The sequence below is a fragment of the Protobothrops mucrosquamatus genome, unplaced genomic scaffold (genome assembly GCF_001527695.2).
Source record: "Protobothrops mucrosquamatus isolate PMUCROS unplaced genomic scaffold, P.Mucros_1.0 scaffold113, whole genome shotgun sequence".
Lineage (NCBI taxonomy): Eukaryota > Metazoa > Chordata > Lepidosauria > Squamata > Viperidae > Protobothrops > Protobothrops mucrosquamatus.
Genome location: NW_015386485.1, coordinates 547,361 through 570,108, shown reverse-complemented (window position 1 = coordinate 570,108; position 22,748 = coordinate 547,361).

Here is a 22,748-nt window from a genome sequence, read left to right as displayed (position 1 = left end):
TTATTATTATTATTATTATTATTATTATTATTATTATTATTATTATTATTATTATTATTATTATTTAGCCCAACCCACTGCTCAGGCAGGAAACCCTATACCAGACATTTCAAACACAAGGCCTGGGGGCTAGATGCGGCCCGTGAAGTGGTTTCATGTGGCCCATGAAGCCATCCTGGAAACAGTGAGGGAATGGCCCCCACTGCCTTGGCCCTGGCCCAGGCCGGCCGGGAGCCAATGTATAATTTTGTGGTGGCCATCTATGCTGAAACGCATTTAGCCTTAGCTCCACAAGGCCGTCTGGAAACAGTGAGGAACCAGCCCCTGGATGCGTGCTGGGGAGGTGTCACCCTTTGTGAGGAATGAAGAAATGCACCATTGCCTGGAACTGGCCAGCAAATGGCTCTTGTCTACTTCACATATCCGGCTTCATGGGTTCTGGGGGACGGGTTTCCGCAGGCAGCGGGGTGCTCTCCTCACAGAGCCGAGAGGCTGAGTCGGGTGGCATGAAACTGATGAGAAGTGCAATGCTGCCTATGCCCCAGCCTGCCCAGTTTCAGCAGGCAGCAAGGTGCAAAGCTGGTGAGCTTCGCACCACCCGGCTCAACCTCTCGGTACTGTGAGGAGAGCGCCTGCTGCCTGCCGAAACTGGGAAGGCTGGGGGCTGGGCAGTATTGCACTTCTTTTTGGATTCGCACCGCCTGGTTCAACCTCTCAGTGCTGTGAGGAAAGTGCCTCGCTGCCTGCTGAAACCGCATGGCATTGTGCATGGCCTAAGAGGAAAGGTGAGGCTCCTCCAGTGGACCATGCCTTGGCACTTGCCCTGGTCCCACCCCCATCTGCCAGAGACCCTCAGATCTGTCCCACTCCTGCCCACACCCCCACAGGCATCCTTGATGCAAACGATGTAGAGCTGGCCATGCCCACCCTATAGGCCGCACCCACTCCATTCATGCCCACTCAGTAGGCCATACCCACCCTGGCCACACACACCCTGCCCCCCGAGGGCAACCACAATGCTGATGTGGCCCTCAATGAAATTGAGTTTGACACCCCTGCCCTATACCATTTCAGACAAATGGCTGTCTAGTCTCTTCTTAAAAACTTCCAGTGTTGAAGCATTTATTGCTTTTGGAGGCAGGTTGTTCCACTGGTTAATTGTTCTAACTGTCAGGAAGTTTCTCCTTAGTTCTAGGTTCTAGGTTAAACATTTGTGGGTTACTTTGAGTAATATGAATTGTATGTTTGTTTGTTTGTTTCAAAATAACTATGTTAAAGTATGGAAAGAATTTAAAAATATATACCAAGATATGAAAAAATACTATTATATTTCTATATGTTAGATAAAAATTTCTGTAATGAAAATAAATGTTTTACCTAGAACATTATTTCTATTTCAGACAGTATGTATATTGATGATTGATGTACTGTTGAAAGGGATATTCAAAATATATTTCTAAAATTGTTTGCAGGGCAAGAAACCAAGAATTAAATATAAACTCCTACAGGATGAAAAAGAAAGAGGGGTGTGTGTGTTAGGAATGCCAAATTTGAAATTATATTTTGCAGGTAGTTGTTTTGTTTGGATGAAAAAAATGGATGATTTTAAGAAACAGAGGTCACTGGAATTGGAAGGACATGATTTAAGATTTGAATGCAATGTCTATTGGTGATACGACAAAGTTAAGATGAATGTGGATTTTAAAAATAATTTTATTAGATGTGCTGTATTGAAAATTTGGAATAGCTATAAAGCAAAATCATCTCCTAAAATCCCTTTATGGTTGTCACCCAAGTAGCCTTTCTTAAGAAGGGAAATAATATCTAAAAAAAAATGGTTAACTTATGTTGAATTTTTCTCAAGGAGAAACCAATTGGAAACCATTTTTTGCAAGAAACTGCAAGAAATGAAAAGTTGATTTTGGGATTTAATGATTAGAATTATATGTGATTATGGAAATAATGTAGAAATTTAATTAATTTTAGAGTAAGAGTTTGATTTATTTTTTGAGGACTTCCGGTTTGCCATCGCGGCCGCCATGGCCACTGGAAAACGAGCTCTGTCTTCTGCATTCGATTTCGCACCACTGGGGGACTTTGGAAAGGGTTGAAATTTGTCTTGTAGGGGCGACCAGCAAGGAGGGGATCCCCCGCTTGATCACGGGAGGGCAGTAGCCCTTCCACTCAATCCAGGGCAGCCCTCCAAACCAGCAGATGAAAGACTGGCCATAGAAATATGGCTTGTCGCTAGGCTGCAGACAGCCGAAGTCAAACTTACCACCAGGCATTCCAAAGCAGCATGGATGAGACTGGGTGAGATCTGAACCTCTCTTTAATACCAAGTATTTTTTTTTCTCCTGCAAAAGCTGCCCAAAGTATCTTCCCCCTGTGAGGAGAGAGGGAAGGGAACTTGTATCCCACCCTCTAAGAATAGCGGTGACTGACTATCCAGGGGAGGTAAAACACTGAAAGAATAACTTAATCTAACTGGATTTATATGCTTCTAGAATTTGGGGACCAAAAGATTTCTTATCCTTATTGAAGATCTTGGTTTTTATTTACAAAAAAGAAATAAAATTGGAAAAAGGATTATAAAAATTTTGGACTTAAAAAACCTTAAATGGCATTGGTGACATCTTGTGGCTACGTTTGATATTACAACTTGTTATTGTCTAAAGGAGACTTGGCTGAAAGCCCAGACTACAGATAAGACTTTTTCAACCTTGACAATTATCAGCTGTGAGAAGCTCAGCTATGTTCTATATTCAGTTATAAAATTATTTTCATTCTCTGACATTAAAGCTCTTAATTTAACACACTACTAAGAGAATATGGTTGAAGACCAGGAACAGATTCTCTTTATGTTAAAAGCAATACACGAAATCATTCTTTCAGCTTGTGATGAAATAAGATGCTACAGAAAAGAACAAGATGTCAGCCTAGATATACGAACTCAAATTTTGACTACAATTAAAGAATCAACTATACAAAACATAACAAAAGAAGTGGAACAATTAAATACTATGACAGAGGATTCAACTGACCCACAAATATAGTCAATGGAAAGTCCAGAAAAGGGACTGACAACATTGAAAATGGAAAAGACTTTCTATATAAACCAGAAGAAACTTGAGGAGCAAGAAGAAGAACAGACCAAAGGGAAGATAAACAGGACAATTATGGGGATCTGGAATAATAGAGAGATGATTTATTAGCCTTCCCAAAAAAATGGCAACTGGATGGTCTGTTTTATTTCAAATAATATATATAATAAAAGAGGGAGATCTATTTGATGATCTAAAAGCACTGACATGGAGGGTGAGATGGCAAAGGAAGAAAGCTAGAATAAGGCTGAAGAAAATTGGGGTTTTGATTTATCAGTGAGGATTTTATATTACTAATTAAAATAGAATATAGTTAAATATATTGAATATATTCAAAGATGTGTACTTTGAATACCAGATTTTGTTATGAATTGAGATAAAGAAAACTTTGGTCATTTAAAACTTGGAAGTATAAATACTAAAAGTTGAATTTGAATATTGATGGGAAATTAAAAATTGGGGAAAACAAATAAATAGGATATTGATTGTTTATAAAGATTGGATATAAAAGTAATTAAGAAATATGAGATAGTAGATATCAAGAGAAAAAGAGAAAATATTTGATGTTGAAATAGGGGAAATTTTGGTCATTAAATTTAAGACATTTGGAAACTAGTTGAAAATAAGAAATGTTATATTGTATTATTAATTAGATGGTGTAAGATGGTGGGAAATAGAATATACTCAAATAGATAATATGTGTATTTTGAATAATAGACTTTGTTAAAAATTGTGATAAAGGAAACTTTGGTTACCAAAAATTTGGAAATTATAAATATTAAATGTTAAATATACATATTGACGGAAAACTAAAAATTGAGAAAAACTAACTACAGGACATTGATTGTTTATAAAGATTGGATATTAAAGTAACTAGGATATGTATAAGCTAAAAATTTATTGATAAATGTAACAATGCTATCTTTATTTAATGGATATAATAAGAATTGTATTAGTTTAAATATGAGACAGCAGATATTAAGGGAAAAGGAGAGGAAATATTTGATGTGGTAGTTTGAGATTTGTACTAAAGATTTTTGTATGTTATTGAATGATTGATTAACCCAGCCGCCACGTTGCTTTTTAAATACTCAAATGTAAAATTAGAAAATAAATAAAATATTACAAAAAAAGAGGTTGATTTATTTGTTACTTATATCTATAGAAAAGAAAATAGAAAGTCATTCATTTTCTATTTTTTTTCTTTCCCCCCTCTTTCTTTCTTGCACTTGCACTTTTTCTCTTTCCTGGGCCTTTTCTTTTTTAAAATCTTTTTTAATGTTTATCTTTTAACTTCATTTTTTTAAAAAAATCAATAAATCAACAACATCAATATGTAAAATCAATATAGAGTATATATGAAATAATTAGAGTCCCAACTGCCAGAATGTTCCGTGGCCAAAGCAAATGGCTTTGCTCTTGCTTATTCATTAATGCAGTGGTTCTCAACCTGTGGGTCGGGACCCCATTTGGGGTCGATCGACCATTTCATGGGGGTCACCAAGCAAGGCTGTCCGCCATTTTTTTTGTCCGCCATTTTCCCCCCTTTTCCAGCGGGTGGCTTACCTCCCTTGGGCTGGGCCAGCTGGTGGTCGGCCTGCTCCGTCTCTGCCGCTTGCCAGCTACACCTCAGCCGGCGCAGGGGGCAGAACCATGCATGCGCGGTGCTCCCGGGCAGGGAAAGTCCTCGACTTATGACCGGTTGGGTAGTCCTCGACTTACGACCGGTTTAGTCCTCGACTTACAACCAGTTTAGTCCTCGACTTACGACCGGTTTAGTCCTCGATTTATGACCGGTTGGGGTCGCGGCATTAAAAAGGTTGAGAACCACTGCATTAATGCTTCTTCTTTATCTCTTAACTTAAAGTTTTATCTGTTTATTTGTTTAAACTGCCTTTAAGTAGGGAATCCCTTTTCTTTTCTTCCCACTCCTCTCCAGGCTCAGATTCTGTACTTCTCTTTCTTGTTCTCCATTTGTATGTCTTGTCCCATAGAGCTCCATGACTATTTATACTTCTCCCTAAATCTGAGTTTCATTTCCTGCTTCCGATTTCCTTACTGATTCCACACTATCTAACAAGAGGTTTTTTTATTTCTTTCCTTAATATCTACATCTTTTTAACTTAGCATCTCTGAGGGCTGCATTACTCTGCTTTTGACTTCTTTCATTTACAGACCTGTTTAACCCAACTCCCTAGCATACAAGTTAATATTACTTCAATATTACTTACTTGGCAATATTCTACCAGTTCAACCAGATTTATGTATTTCCCAAGTTGGTTACACATTAGCCGATACTATGATCTGAGACTTTCATTGGTGTGAAATGATTTGCAAAACGCCACAGATGCTTAAAACAAAGTACAGTATTAATAAGTATTAAAGGACATTTTTCTCCGAAACCAGCATGGAGCCATTTAAAAGGAAAGTGAATATATGTCAGAGTTGTTGAAACTAGATTGTCCTTTGAGTTTCAGAATTGATAGCAGTCATAGTGAAGACTCCAGGTAAAATTTGGTTTAGCTTTCCTTCCGAATGAAAAGTGGAATAAAACATAACATTTTTCCTTCCAGCACAACAATTGAGAAATTCAGACTACACCTATGAAAACTGAGAGTAGAGAAACAATATTGTATTCATTATGATGCCTATACATGTTGTTCTTATATTAGCCTATAGTGGTCAAAGTTGAAGCAAGCTCCTTGGAGGTGAATTAAAGAAAAGCTGTCCCATGGAGTTGGAACAAGTCTAAATAAACTTATAGACCATCATAAACTTTGCACAAATTTATATGGAACACAGAAAAAAAATCAGATTCTAAGCCAGGAAGATAGTATTATTTTCCACCATTTGAAATTGCTTTAAAAGAGACTCAAAAGCATAATTGCGAGCTTTATAAACTGTGCTGACAATGCATGGAGAATGGAGCCCAAGGGGTTATAGTCCTTAACTTATAACCATAACCTCATGGATCAAAACTATAGGGAAAATCATTGCCTCTGGTTTAACCAATTATAAATTGTTATTAACCTATGCTTGTGCATTTATAAAGAAAAAAGAGCTTATGGATTAAATGGGTGGGGGATAGCTCTGTGTTTAAGCTACTGAAGTAAAACTGACCTGATTATTCAGGGGCATGCACATGAATAATAATTAGGCATGATTGATTGAATACTACTCATGTGATTAATATATTTGAAGGTTTATCACATATGGTGTCAGTAGACACTTTGGTGGCTTTTTAATTCTAAGCCTGGTAATAGTAACTAAAAGTGGATGTAGTACTCTTTAGGAAACTGCAGCTATGCTAAGAAACTTTATAGCACCTTGTTTTCTATTATGGATATATGTTAAATAACCTGAGTATAATATTATCGTCTTTAAACAAGAACATTGTGTTACCAGGTCAGTTAGAATCAGATATAGAGTCTGGGGGTGGAAGATCTATACTTCTTTTCTCAGTGCAGAAATAATGTGAAGAACAAGTGTATTTGACATATTTAGACAACAATTAGAGTTCCTACATCCATTCTCTAGACATCTAGACAACTATTTGCCTATCTTAAAAATGTGGTATTATAATCATATTCAGCTGAATTCAAACCTATAAACTCTTATAACTTTACAAGGCCAAATAATCTGAAAGTATGTCTCTCTAGCAAAATATAATGAGTTTAATATACTATGACAACTCAAATAACTTATTGTAAGTGTTTGCAGTGATTTATGTACATTTTTTAACATTCTGTATTGTAATTAGCTGGAGCAAGAGGTATTCATTCTCATGTAGCCATGTTGATGTGCGGATGAAGAAAAAGTCAGACATTTTTGAATGGCTAAAGCTAGGGAATATCACAGCAAGTAGACAATAAAAATTAAAAACAAGAGCACATTTAGGTCAACAGCTGACCAGCTCACCTCAGTAGAGGATGCCAATATGATAACCAAAATTGACAAAAGAATAGCCTTAGCTTTTGAGGAAACTAGTGAAATATCAATAGGAAAACAGAAACAAAGCAGCTACAAAGCAGTGCTCTCAGAACTGAAAACAAACATCATAAAGAAAAAGTTATCAACTATAAGTATCTTACAACAAAAACTTGAATTACCCTCTATCATTCTCTGCTAATCATTCAGTGGAGACTTAAATTCTCAGTCTAGCTTGATGATAAAAACAGGAAAGGTTTAAACTGCACATAACATCTTTCCAAACTCTATGGCCTTCTTTGGGAGTCCTGAGTCAAAATACAGAACTCTTGATGAATTGGGAAGAGGTTTTTTTTAGTGATTGCCCTGGTTTCCAGAATCTCTTTCTCATACATCTGGGCACTGGCTGGGCACTGATTTTATTGTCTTTTGGTGCCAGGTAATATAATTTTATTCACCTAGACCAGGGCTTTTTTTGTCATAGAACAGCCAGAACGGAGTTCTAGCACCTTTTTTGGATGGAACCTTGTAGGGTAGGCAAGGCGGATTGTATGACGTGTGAGTTCTGGCACCTTTTTTTAAAAAATAAAATAAAAAAAGCACTGACTTAGACAATGCCTGAACATTTGAGTCTAAGTGCTACAAAATAACCTGCTAGTCAGCAGCTAACACCATTTTTATATATTGTTTTGTTATGGAATAAAAAGACCTCCTTTATTATGTTATATTGTTGTAATAGTTTCCGTTATTAAGATAGTGGCCTGCATTGGGGAATCCAACATACTCTATGGAATTTGAAATGAGAGCTTCTTCTTTTCCTGCTGCTTCCATGGCTGGAGAGAGGTTTACAGTGTAAAATGGGCCTTACAAAACAGCACATTGTTGGGAACCCTATAATGAAGAGCTTACATTAAGCTGCTTTGCAAGACAGGAGCAAGAGCTTTGAAGCCCATTGTGATAACAATGTTCACAAAGCAACCCTGTAAGTTAATATACATTTTTTTTTTAAAAAACAACAACAACAACCCTAAAGCATTATTAAGAGCTTGATTATTTCAGGTTTATTTCTATCATTTTATGTTCCATCAACATTTTGAATGAAGCAGAACTTAGGATTCACCCCTGAGAAAATCTACCTGTTATTATGAGTATGACTATTATGGTTCATCGCACAGTCAGCAAGATTATAGGTGAAGAATGTTCAGGTAGTCATTGACTTACAACCACAATGGAACCTGGAATGTTGGTTATTAGTCATTGTAGTTGTAAGTTGAGGTACTAAATTATACAACTTCTTATGATGGTTGCAAAGCAAGTGTGTAAGTGACTCATGTAGTCATTAAATGAACCACATGTTCATTGAATAAGTCCAGCTTATCCACTGGGCAGTGTTTGCCATTTTCTGCCAAAAATGGCAAAAAACATAGCAACCACAGTCACATGACCACAGAACACTGCAACCAGTCTTAAATGCAAGTTAGTTGCCAAATACCTGAAATGTGATAATAGGACTGCAGTAGTGGGGGCAGTAGTCATAACTTCGAGGATAGGTCGTAGATAGCTTTATGAAAGTTCATTGTAACTTCAAACAATCATTAAGTGACTGGTCATAAGTCAAGAACTACCTATATAGCTTTCCATAGTTTGTTCCAGTGAATTTCCCATCATTCTTTACAATTGTCTATGGATTATGCAATAGCACTTAGACTTATATACCACTTTACAATACTTTACAACGCCCTCTAAATGGTTTACAGAGTCAGCATATTATCTCCAACAATCTGGGTCCTCATTTTACTGACCACAAAAGGATGGAAGACTGAATCAACCTTGAGCCAATGAGACTTGAATTACCAAACTGCTGGCAATTGGCACTCAGCAGAATTAGCCTGCAATACTGCATTCTAACCACTGTGACATCATGGCTTTTGGTGGCTCCGAGTCATCCAGGCCATGGTTGTCCCAGAGGGGTTTTTTCAAAAGGTATCTGGACTTTGTTTTTCCTTGAAGATATTTTGCTTGTCATCAAAGAAGCCTCTTCAGATGAGAAATGAAATGTCTTTAAGGAAAAACAAAGTCCAGTTGCCTTTTAAACATCCCCCCCCCCGGATTCCTTAAAATTGACCATATTGGTTGGGGTCATGGGAACTGGAATGGAATGAAAACATCTATAAAGTTAGAAGTTGCATAAATTTTGCATTTGATTATGTGAGAACCATTATTTCAACCTTGTCCCCAACTGATGCTGTCCAGATGTTTATTTAGTGTTCCACAGGCAAATAAGAAAAATTCAAGAGTTCAGTAAAAGCTACAATATATCCTTTTCTTTGGAGAATCATCTTGTGTTGTCTTTTATCTAAATTTAGGAGATGTTCTTTTTAAGAGATTTACATTTATACTTTGAGAGAATTACATTGCAAGAAATGGCAGATGCTGTTATCCTTTTCTGCATGCAAAGAAAGCTGATATCTTTATCTCTGTATCCTTCTCTGTATGAAATAATGTATTCTGAGGAAATAAATAATGCCACTTAGATGCTGGGAATATGTGCTTCCAAGACTGACTGCATAATTTTTTCTATCCATTTCATTGTTGGAAATTGGGCTAGAGAATTCATGATCCCAATCTTCCTAAAAAATTTAGGACACCAACTTTTTCTATCACTTCCAACAAACAAAAGAATAAGCAGAAAAATTCAGCACTATCCTGTCTAATGATACCACCATGTTAGCATCACATTCCCTACAGCCCTCTAAGGTTGAAATAATCATTATGAAAATGCAACCTCAAGCAAAAAGGTAAGAGTCTTCATCTTCACTTTACCTGAAATAAATCTTTTCATAGACTATAGCAAAGATGCCTAAAATAGACATTGCTATTGTCAAGACCTGTGGGCTCAACATACACAAAACAGGGGGGGGAGGAAACCGAGCAGCCGACCGCCAGAAACAAGCAGCTGGCCACCAGGAATGCCGCGCAGGGCAGTACGGTCCTGGCCAGCACAGCGGGCCTACTGGGCGGTGTGAGAGGCTCCGGCATCGTCAGCTCTGCAGGGCCGACCGAGCTTGGGCCACGGACATCAGTGGTGGGCACCAGGTCGACCCGTCAGCGGCTGGCAGGGTCGGTTGGCTGGTGCTCCATCGCAGCAGGCTCTGGCTTGGGATTGCTAGTGGTGTCAGTTGCGACACAGCGATGTTGCCGATGGGTGAGGCATCCCGTGGAGGCCCAGTGGCCTGTGGCTTCTGGCTCAGCTTATCAGCATGGGAGAGAGCTGGAACAGCCCCGTGAGTTCAGATCGGTGGCACAGGGCTCAGGATGCATCCGTCGGTGGGAGGGGTCCCGGCAATGCCATTCCAGGCTGGAGCAGCCTGGAGCAAACGCCATTGGGACACACGCCTGAACTGAATAGCGGCAGGGGGGAGGCCAGGCATTGGAATGCTGCTTTTTACAACTGAAGGCCGGATGCTGGCCTATTGATTGGGGGTGGAGCTGCAGGGTGGGGGAGGCTATGTAAAGCACTGGGAGCAGATCACTCCCAGTGCTGACTTTATTACTGCACAGAATAAAACTGCTTGTCAACTCATTCCTGTGTCCCTGGTTTGTTTCCACGGATGAAGAAGGACGCGTGACAGCTATATGCTGGAAAAGATGAGGAAGGGAGGACAAGAAAGACAGCAAGTTAGTTATTTTACAATAAGGATCTGTTGGAAGTCAGCACCCACCCACACTAAAGAAGGAAATATTTTTGGGGGATATTAAAAATGACAGAATATTATATTTCCCCAAAGGTATAATGAAAAATCTTAGGCAAAAACAGCCCCAAGTCTCCCTCTCCCAAGCAGAAACTAAGCAGGCTTTTAGAAATGCAGATTTGATCATCCTTTCAGAAATACTTGCACCAGGAAGTTTAGAGCTGATGGGATTAGAAAGACAAAGACCCCCTAGAACCAACAACCCCTCACCCCAAAAATCCAACACAGGACATAGCCATCAGCTACAGCCCCAGAGAAGCAGGATATGACTTTTAGGACATAATAGGATTAGCCCACCACTATCACAATACCAGAAAGGCACACTGAACCTCAGGTCAAAGTTCATGCCACAGGAATAACTCCAAACACAAAAGCCCAAGTGGTCAGCTTTCCCAGAGCCACATTTCTATCTGGCTCTGCTCTTCAATAAACTACACCTTCTTTCTAAAGCAGTCTCCATTTTGTTTATGCCCAGCTTGGACTGGACCCTGATGAAGATTTTTCTTTCAACAGATCGAAACAGAGAAAGAATTAGGATTGAATCTGTGCTGCATGAAAAGCATGGCTGTGCAGTTTTGAAAGTCTGTGTATCTTGTTTGTCAGTATTCTTCCTCTAAATGAGAAATCGTCACTAAATATCTATTTCTGTAGTAAAGACTACCAATTCAAGTCTATTGAGCTCATACGTTAATGAGCAACACTCTCTTTTGCAAACTCTGTTTTATTATAAGTGTCCACAGAGGAACAAGGAATGAAGTGTCAAAATAGAGGACATGACACAAACTCCACCCCTTATTGTAAGTACTTGTATTCAACATTGCACTGTAAATGCAAAATGGTAGAGCTTGCATTGTAATGTCATCAAACCCATTTTGTTGTCTTTATGGTTAGGAATGGAGGCCTATATGTTTCATGTGTTAAATTAGACTTGTTACAGTTATATAGCATCTTTTTTAAAGTATATAGACTTCCCCTCTCTACTACAATACAGATTTTTTTTTAAAGGAATAAGGACCTCCTCTCCTATCCTCTCCTGTCCTCTCCTCTCCTTGCCTCAATTCTATCCTGCTGGACTAAGAGATTTGGATTTGGGTTAGTATACTCTTCTAAATCAGAATTTAGGTAAAATTCTGATCAAGGAAGAGTTTTTGAAGCACAGTCCATAACTAAGTCTTCTTGCATATTATTTTAATCTTTGTTCAGTATATAGTGCAAACCTATCTAATAACATAGTTAAATGTAGGGCATGGAAAATGGTCTAAGAGCAAATACTAAAGTAGAAATGACAACAACAGATTATGGTGGATGAATGCAAGATGGATGTTGCATGGAGAGCAGAGATGGTTGGTAGTTGTCCTCCTCCTCCTTTCAGATTGCAATATTATATCCTATATTAATAAAGATAATTTTAGCCTTCCTATGGAATTGAGTTCTTGTTTTGATCTATATAGGGGAATCATAACATCAATCTTGCAAAACTGATTGCACTTTAGTTCTCCCTCATACATCTGACTGTTTTCATATACGTTCTGCTTATTTGGGCAGAAGGCATATTTTTCCCCTCATCACTTTCATAATGGATCTCACCTATCTCTGTCAAAGTAAGCTCCCTTACTCTCTAAATCCTGGGAGATTTCAAGCCAAAGCTAGGATAGCCCAGTGTAGAATGGTTAGAATTTCCTGGACCCAAATGACCATGGATTTTTCCCAGCCACTGTCTGGCCTCATCCATGAAGCATGGTGTGTGTTGGATTTGGTTTTCCAGTGATCTTGTTTTCTGGTGGCCTGTTTGTGGAAGACCCTATATGATTTCCGTTATCATTAAGAAATTACTCGCCTGTCAGTTTTAGACTTATGGTAGTTTAAAGTTTATAGTAGTAGAAGGCCAGTTCAAATTTCTGACCTAGGAAGCTGATGAATACAAATGGCTGCTTGAATGTTTATGAAGAATTTCCTACATCAGATTAATCAATGAAATATACAGATAGTCCAAGTATCTGGCACTTTTGCTTCTATGCATCCTCTTCAGCTGAAGCCAAATCAGTCTATTGGTTTATTAGGTATTTAAAAACAAAGGGAAGCAGCTATAGTGAGAGTGGAAAATTCTTCGGATAGGTCAGGGGGTATACAGAGTGAGGATTAACTGAAGGTTTATTTGAACTCCTACTTTGCCATATTAGAGGTACATATTTCTCTTCTTCACTGCATCCAAACAGAACAAGCTAGTCTTGCTCTTCTATATTATAAAAAGAGAAGATAGATCATCTGATGTTATGCTGTGAATAATATGCATAATTCTTTATACACAAAATTGATTATAGCCATTTTAATGTGGACCTGGAAGATTAAAGGGACCTAGCTATATATATATAGAACATATGTATGTGTGTGTGTGTGTGTGTGTGAGTGTTTTGTGTGTGTAGCAGAGTTGGGGTGAGAATGGGGCCAGCTGAGAGGCTTTGCAGGAGCCCTGCCAATTCAGAAGGAAGATGAGGAGCTCTGAAAGTGGTCATGGGTCTGGTGGTGGGGCGTGGCTCGGAGGAGGGAAGAAAAAGGAGGAGGAAGCCAATAGAAGGGAAGAAGAGAGAAGACTTTGTGGAGCTTGCTGTTCTGAGCCAGCTGATCGAAGAGAGAGTGAGAAGCTGGGGTTTTTGTGTTTGCTTTTTTTGCTTTGTTACAGGCAAGCCAGATGAAAGGGGGAGGGATAGAGAGTGAGAGTAGTTGCTGGAGCTGTTTGCTTGAAGCAGGCCAGGCAGGGAGGGATAGAGAGTGAGAGTAGTTGCTGGAGCTGTTTGTTTGAAGCAGGCCAGGCAGAGAGAGATGGGGGGGGGAAGGTGATCAAACTAATAAAATGAGAATATTATTATTAGGAATACAATATTCACAATACAATCTTATACTGAAAAATAAGTCTCTTTGCATTCCTCTTAACATAGTTTGTGTAGGATTGAAAACTTTATCAATTTATTTCTTAATTAAAAACTTACTTTTGACCAATAAAAAACTTGCTTTACATCAATTCAGTAATGAAACAAACAACATAAGTGCTAATTTACAAAACTTGTATAAGAATAAAAAAGCCTGTGAAGGTTTTCCCCCCACCTTTTAAAATGATTTCTTTTGCTGAAATGAAAATATGATCCCAGGAACAATATGATAGTATCTCCTATTTCAAAGGCAGGAAGTAGTTTGCCTTGCAGGGATGGTTCATTTTTCCACCAATTGCCACAATTTTTTTTTTCAAGAGTTATGGGAATTTCAGCATCAAAGGCAGAGAGAGGCAGTCTTTCAGAGATTTAATGGGACCTGCTAGGGCAGGCAGATTGACAGTCTTTCCACTCTTCACTTAGTTACAGTATTTTTAGCCATTTTTGAAGGAATTATTCTTAGAGAGGAAAAATGAAATACCATTCCTGCCTTTCTCTTGCCAGGATCTGGGAAGCTCAGGACCAGAGCTGAATTATCTTGAGGCAGAGAGCCTTCATCCTGAGTCAGAAGAAGAAATCCAATTGTTGAATGTTCAGAGTCAGAGTTCATAAAGTTGTGTTTGTCTGAAGAATAGCTTTTCTTAAAAAGAAAGGATTATTGAAGAATAGAACCCTACCTTCTCTTCTTAAGTGTTATGGCTTTATAAAATCTCAGCTGTGAATAGCCAGTGTGGGGGACATTGTCTCTTTATAGCTTTTGCATTTCTGACTTTATCTTGTTTGCTGAAATCATAGGTTGTGAGTCTTCCAGTGACCCAGAACTCTGCTTTGATTTCCTGAATGACCCTTATACATACATGAACTGTGTCCTGTGAACCTATTATGGACATCTGTCTTTCTGCATCATGATCCTCCCTACTGAACAGTTCAGCCATTAGTAGGCTAAATAAACAGTCCCTAATTAGGACAACATCTTAACATTAAAAGAAAAAAAAAGTGAGTAAAACCTCTGCAGATTCCTTCCTTCTGCAATGTTGGTAGAAATACTTTTTTAAAGAAGGTTGAATGCTCCTCTTCATCGCATGTGTGTGCACATGTGCAGTGCATGCACATTTGTGTGTGTATTCTCACTGTTCGTTATTCAATGACTTCAAAGATCAAACAAGTATGTTTTGAGAAATTCAAAGCAGTAGAATAGTTCTTGGAATTGTATTTCTGTTTATGAGTTTTGCTGTCTTGAAGTATTGATCCATCTGATATTTTTCAGTAAGGATCTATTCTTTGGATACCTTTCTTCATGCCTTCTTGTCTCTCTGTAAAAAGGTCTCCTATAAGTTCTTTACTGATCCTGCCTAGGATTTTCCTATCACTGGTTATGGGAATGCTGTCAGAACTGATGCCTGCTCAGTTTATTTACCATAGGGGTGCTCATCCATAAATTCAAGTTAAACAATAAAATGTGATAAATCTTCTGAACTTTTTGCAGGAAGGAAAGAAGGCTCTATGACAATAGACTAGAGAATTCATAAGAAAATCTGTCTCCAATTAGCCTTGTAAATAAATTTCACAACATTTATCACAAAATGATGTTACCGTGCTGCTAGAAACAAATGTGGATATATATATTTTTTCTTTTATCAGGCAACTTGGTTTGATGCTGACAGTGTAAGCAAGGAAACATTGCATAGTTTCATTAACTTTGCTGATCTATATGCAATTTCCATTTAGCCCTGGAGATTAGGTTAGTACTTAAATACAAATTTGGTTAGTATTTTTTTTTATTTTTTTCCTTTCTATTTTTAACAAAACGATTGACTATATCTGATTCACACATGGCAACACCACGCAAATAGCTTTTTCCAGCGATATGTCTGCTTGATCTTTTGATGTTATGTAGTAATGAAATGGTAAGAACACAACATAGGTTTCTGTTTCTGAAGGTTAATAAAATGAAAGGCACAAACTGAAGATAGGAAGACAGAAGCATAATTAATAATGTGCTCATTTTAGTTTTTGTAACAACAAGAAGAAAAATGTGAAGAAACTATTTATTCCTTAAATTGGCCCAATTTCCATTCATGGTTGTTGCTTGCAATATGCTTTATGTGAATATATCATTGTGACTTCACGATAAACAGCAATAAAAATCAAGTGTAAAAAAAGCCTCCATAAAGGAATAAGAGGGATATATTTCATGCTGTTGTGTGCAACTAAAAGAGTCAAGAAGGCAACAGATGACAGATGAATGACTGTATTTTTGTGTTGAAATTAAGGCAAATGCCTAGGCATTATTCACAGTCAGAGATGTATTGCACAGTGAGAGTTCCAGATCAGCTGATCATGGAGAGTGAGGTAGTTATACCAGTGCATTTATCAAAAACAATTTGAAGCACCCATGATTTTCAAACTTTTGCACAAGCCTAAAAAAGATGCTACTGTTTTAAGAGTCACATTAATGATATGGCTACTTTAATGATTCAATTACAGGCTGAGATTTCAGACTGAAATAGTATTGCTTGCCATGATGCTTTCTGGGAGGTAACTTAAATGCAAGTCAATTCTCCTGAACTTTTACCATCAGGTATGGTGTATGACTGGATTGACATAATGTCGGCAAATGGGAACCGTGACTTATGAGCATATTCCTGGGGAATTTTTATTCTTCCCATAATTGTTGAACTCTGGGATGCTTCAGATTTCATCCTGACAATCATGTAGTTAAATATCCTTATGAAACCACTGCTTATGATACTGAACTTTTTTTATCTATACTTCTGAGATAGATGAGGTTGCAGATGTCAAGTAATTATTTAGATGCTGTAGTAGTCTGGATCAGAGTCAGTAAACTGAACAGAATCTTCTAGATTAAAAGGATGCTCTGTGGATTAAGGATTTCTCTCTTCAGGAATTGGGTAACTTATCTTAAAAGTTTGAGAATTGCATAGTATTGAATTATTGGAATTGGACTAAGAAAAATAAGGTTCAAATCTCTGCTCACCCATAGAGGCTATTGGTGTTTTAGACCCAATCATTGTCTCTCAGTCCATTCAACCTCACAGAATTATTAGTATGAAAAGTTAATGTATTACAGTCACACATGTAACAACATCTTGAGTTGTTAGAGAAAGAGGGGATACAATTACAATAAATAAATAACCTAGAAATGAACCTTAATTAATCTTTGTCACTGGAGATCTGGTTTGGTACTGCTCAGCCACCTTCAGGCCGGATAATCAACCCCAGCTCTGCTCAAATTAATGTTCAGCTTCAATTCTTATAATTTATTGCCATTGAAATTATAGGAACAGCATCCCAGAATCATAGCACCGAAAAGGTTATTTAATTCATCAAGTCCATGGCTGTTCTCTGTACAGGAATCTAAAATCCATGAAATGGCCACCCAATTTCTTGAACGTGAAGGGGAGTTCTCTACACTTTTTCTACTATCAAACAGTTCTTACTGTTAGACATTTTTCTGACATTCTATTTGATTTTACCTTCCTATAGCTTAAATCAATTATTACATGTTCTGCTTTCTAGGTTAATACCGTAGAGAACAGGCCTTGGTCTCCTTCTGTGTGACATATTTTCAGGTATTGGAAGAGTGTTATTACAGCATAGCCTTTTCAATCTTCTGTTCTCAAAGATACATTATGTCACTTACTTCTGAAGAGTCCTGTGATTATGAAGAAGAGGTCATGTCTTGTCAGGTTTAGGACTCCTGGAAAACTGTGTAATGACTATCGAATGTTAGGGAAGAACTCTATATGGCTATTTTTGCTTCTGGGGAGACAGCTGGAGATGAAGAATAATAAGAACCCACATCTCTTCATAGGTCTGAAATAACAAAGATTGTCAGCTGAAAAGACTGAGATGTTGCAAGTAGCTAAAGGTGACAAGAGGTTAGAGTAGGATTGTCTTGGCTTACTAATGAAGCAGCACCTTGGGAAAGAGACCCAGTTCAGCTGACCTAATCAAGGCCCACTCTCAGTATTCTTGCAACTGAAATTCCTTTTTTGTGCTTTGTGATCCATAACTCTTGACATGTGTGCCTGAATACCAGACCATTCTATGAACTTCTTTATTTGCCTGCCTCTTAAATTTAACTGAAGAATCCAAATACAATTCAGGTATTGATAGTGACCATTTTATTAGAAAACTACTAAGTCCCTGCCTTGCTCAGCTTCCTTCTTCAGAAAATTGTATGAGAATTATATCCACAAAGGCAATAAAACTAGACAAATGTTTGTACTCACTTTTCATAGGATTTAGTCTTCTGATGATTTTCACTGTCCTTCTCTGAAACTACTCCAGATTTTCTCTGAATTCTTAAACTATATGCCCAAAACTGGGCACAACAACTGTGATGGAATATGTCCAATGCAGAATAAAGCCAGATTACTACTTTCTGTGATTTGGAAGCTCTGTTGATGGAGCCTAAACATTGCCTGTTTTAGTCACATCATGCTGTTAACTCACATTCACTGGTGTTGATTTCTGTTCTTTTTTTTCACAAATTTAGCACATCTTGAGGTGTTAACTTGGAGAAGGCTTGTCTGGCTGCAATCATTCATGGTTTGATAAATTTATGACTTGATTATTGACATGTCCTCTGCAAAGAAGGACTCTTGGAGATGATTCAGATACAGCTAATGTAGATAGTTAGACTGCTGCTTTAGTAGCAACATATAGAATTATTGCTACATACTAATGTATATGATTCATTTTAGAACACTGCAGTCTTTCCATATACTTACAATCTGACTTAAAAGTACAAATGGATATTTTGGGATTAAGTATCCCCTAGTGAAGTATTAAAAATCCTGAGAATGGCTCTCAACTTTGTATCTTGGAATTGATATATTAATTGGTAATATAAGTAAGGCTCTTTTCAGCTGAAGCACTCCTATAAACTGCTGTTGCTAATACCTAGATTAATTTAATATCTTTACAAAGTTATGACTTACTATTTGCACAAGCCTTTGGATTGAACTGATTATAATGTTGCATTTGGCCTGCTTATTATGCTATTTATTTAAGTTTTGAATTGATGGATTTCTTTTATTTATTTATTTATATATAAAATGTCTCTAGCAGCTCAGAACAAAATTGTATACATGCAATAATGCACAAAAAAGACACTATTGGATTACTTATAGCCGAGGTCCCTAGAATCTATGCATAATCATAATCTGATACATGCTGAGCAAAGTTAACAGTCTGACTTTAATACTTGTGGAAAAAAGCAGATTTTTTTTCAAAGTTTCCCAGAAGGCTACTGTCATTAATAGATGGACTGTGTACTGTCATAAGATCAGTGAACACACAGAATAGATTTACAAAGAAGTTAACAATATTGGACAAACTGAATATTGTTTGTACTGTACAAATGCTGATTTTCACATAATGAGAGGTTTTTTTATTCCAGTAATTTTAAAAGCTCAGTAAATATATTCCAGCCTGATAGAAAAAAAAAAATCCATATATCTTAATGGCTACAGAAAGCTGATCCAGATGATAAACTCAATACAAAAGTGTCTGATTGTATCCACTGAACAATATCACATAGGATCGAATTTTCGGCTTTTTAAAATAAGTATTATTTTGGAAGGATTATTGCATTATATAACTAAATATGATGAACTAGCTCAGTTATTTAGCTTCACTTCTATAAAATACAAGCTGAGAAGCGAACCTTACATTTTTTTTTAACAAGCATGGCTTTATTGCCATATTGTATTATCCAAGCTTTTCAGTGGGGATTTGCAATTTCAATAAGGCCAGAGCCAATGATTTCTGTTTATTTTTCAGCTGTTTTCATGGCATGTGGTGCTGGAAGGAAAGTAAGGTTGCTGACATGTCACAGCCAAGGAAATAAAAAAGCAGCAATAAAGAACTTATTAGATTGCAGTAGGAGAAATTGTTTCAACTTGGAGCTTACAAAATCCAGCCATGATAAATTATATCCCTGCATTTTAAATCACCCTCTATTCTCTAATAACAATAAACCACTTCTCCAGATGAATATGTTTGGCAGAAGATATGCTTTTATTTATTGAAGGTCTGTGGTAGATCCATTTGAAGAGTGACGACTCTCCATAGCCATTTCAAATTCAATTTGTCCCATACTGAGAGATAAATATTTTTACTTAAGTTTAACTCCTCACTTAAGCACTGCAATGTTGAAATTTCTCATAAAATATGTACTTAGCTCTAAATGTGCTTCTTGTATTCTGGATAGACAAGGGGCATAACTGGTTGATAAAGAAGGAACCTAAAGATAATTAACTCTTTTTTTAGATCAACATGGAGATTTCACAATATAACCTTCTATTGTGGCAAGTATGGCTTATTATAATGATCAGTTGCAATGCAAAGGGAATCAAACCCATATGTCTATGGAGATTCTCAGTCATCCAAGTCATGGTTGGTCCAAAAGTGCTTTTTCAAGAGGCACCTAAACTTCTTTGTTTTTCCTTGAAGTTTTGCTTCTCATCCAAGAAGCTTCTTCAGTTCTATGAAACAAAGAAGTCCAGTTGCCTCTTGAAAAAGCATTTTTGGGACAACCAAACCCATAGGTTCTCCTGTATTGCTGAGGAGTCCCTGAGCATGTCCAAGGATGAATAGTAATCAGTGTTGTTGTCACCCATCTCTCATGTCATATATGCCAATATTTCTCAATATATTGAGAGAGTACAGATTAAACATGTACAATAATGGCATTACTAGTATGACAGTGTCCATTTGAAGGCTCCAAACCATGATTCACAGAACTCTAAAACCCACCAGACCACTGTTTTATAGTGTCCTCACAGAGAATCTCTGTATGAATTGCTTGCGGAGATCCTAAGTCTTTCCTTTGATCTTGAAAGGAATTTCAAAGCACCACCTTCAGTCTGCCATTGCTTCCTCAGAAATTCTCATTGTGCTTTCAATCTATTGTGTTTCTGTTTTATGTTATGGTTATCTACCTTGACTGCTAGTCTATTTATAAAAGTAAACATATTATCCTACATAACCTATTATTACATAAATACATCTTATTTATCTCTAATCAAGGAACACATCATACTTAAGGCTACTGTATCTGACCTCCAAAAATTCAGCTATATAGTAAATACCCTTTATTGCCATTTAGTAGTCATCTGGAGTAGGCATATACATAGATATAGTAGCCCTAATAATATTGGAATAAAGAATAATGAAGCATTTCAGCCTTCAAATCTAACAGCAAACTCTGTTTTTCCCCTCTCTCTTTCTCTGCTCTGGGCCATAGAGCATTCTACAGTATTTCCTTTTTTAATGTACAAGTTGTAAGACAAGTTTTTTTTTTTAAAAAATATCATATCTGGAAGATATATATTCATTTTTATTTTTGCACTTGAGATCTCATTAAAAATAAGTGTTATTCTGGGTTCTGCCTATAGACTTTGCGAGAGACTCTAGCCAGAGATTTACTGGAATTAAAATTGAGCAGAAGCCCTCTTGCTGCCATATGTTGGAAGTCTAGAAAGTATCCAGCCAAATTGTTCAGCTAAGTCAGAATTATGTTCAACCTCTAATTAAGTCTATTCTCTAAAAGCTATGAATTGCATTCATAAGCCTTTCCAGTTGTACTTTGAAACTAAATTGTTCATGCATTTCATATTCTCTTTTTCCTGAATCTAGCATTTTCTCCCGACCTTCCCTGAACATAAAATCTATCGGCCTTAGACTAAACATTCTGCAGCTCCCTGACACTGAATGTTCTCAATCAGCATCCCACTTGGTAACTTCAGAGAGGCTGCAGAGTCATTTTCAAAGGCATGATGCATCTTTAGCCATTTCCTGAGCATTTGCTTAGACAAGCATTTTGCAGCATTTCAGGGCTGTTCTATAATGAATGCAACAATTTAGGCAATGGTGTTTATGCACATAAATGAAAGCCCAGCACATTCCTTTGTTGTAGTTCTTATCAGTGTCCTTTATCTATCATAAAGTATCCCACAAATGGATTTTGAATTGAAATATAAAAATTACTTTAAAAAAATGCTTTCCAGAGTGTTGTTATGAAGTCAGATTAGGTTATGAGTTTAGTGAGTTTGAATCTTGGTTCTGGATCTTCCTGACCTAATCCATCACAATACCTTTTGAGAACTTTAACTATTTAGTGATTGTATGACAGAATCATTTAACGCTTAGTTAACATGGCAGAATCATTTAACAATTAGTTAACATATAACTAATTGCCTGATGAAATTATAGGGTAGCATGCTCAAGATAATGTTATGCTGGCAAAATAGCAAAGCACAGTTGCATAAAGTAAGCATATTTGCCACAGATGTGTGACTTCTCTGGTTGTTTTGGGGAGAAATTTGGCACAAATTCAGCAAAGCACTTACACCTACATGAAATTAAAGATATTGTACTATTTATCACTCAAAGTGGCCATTCAGTAAAAACATCTATTCCCAATATTTTAACAGCTCAATCTACCACTTCTGAAGGTCAGACAAGAATAACAAAAGCAACAACAAGCAATAAATAAAAGAGCAGTGCTTAACAGTGACAAAACAATGTAAAAGCCATGGGGAAAAGGACATATAACTTTGATTTACAAATAAGAAATAATCCAAAGAAATTTCAATCATATAGATCTATTTCTTTATTGAATTCAGATTATAAGTTATTTTCCACAGCATTAACTAGACACATAAGGAAGTGCATTTTGAAAACCATACATACAGATCACAAAGGTTACATTCCAAACAGGAAGATGAAAAAGGCAGCCATACATTTTAAGTTAATGCATTAGTATATAATAATAAAAAATAAAGCAGAAAACAAAATCAATGATAACAGGTAGAACAAACAGCCTTACTCCTGACAGTGACACTGAAGAAGTGGTAGATAGCTTCTTCCTTTTAGAATCAACCACCAACAGTAAAGGAACAAGTAGTCAAGAAATACAGTACATACTAATACATGGTAGAGCAACCATCAATGTCCTATCTCAGGCCTAACAGACAGACAGACAGACAGACAGAATTCGAGGCTTT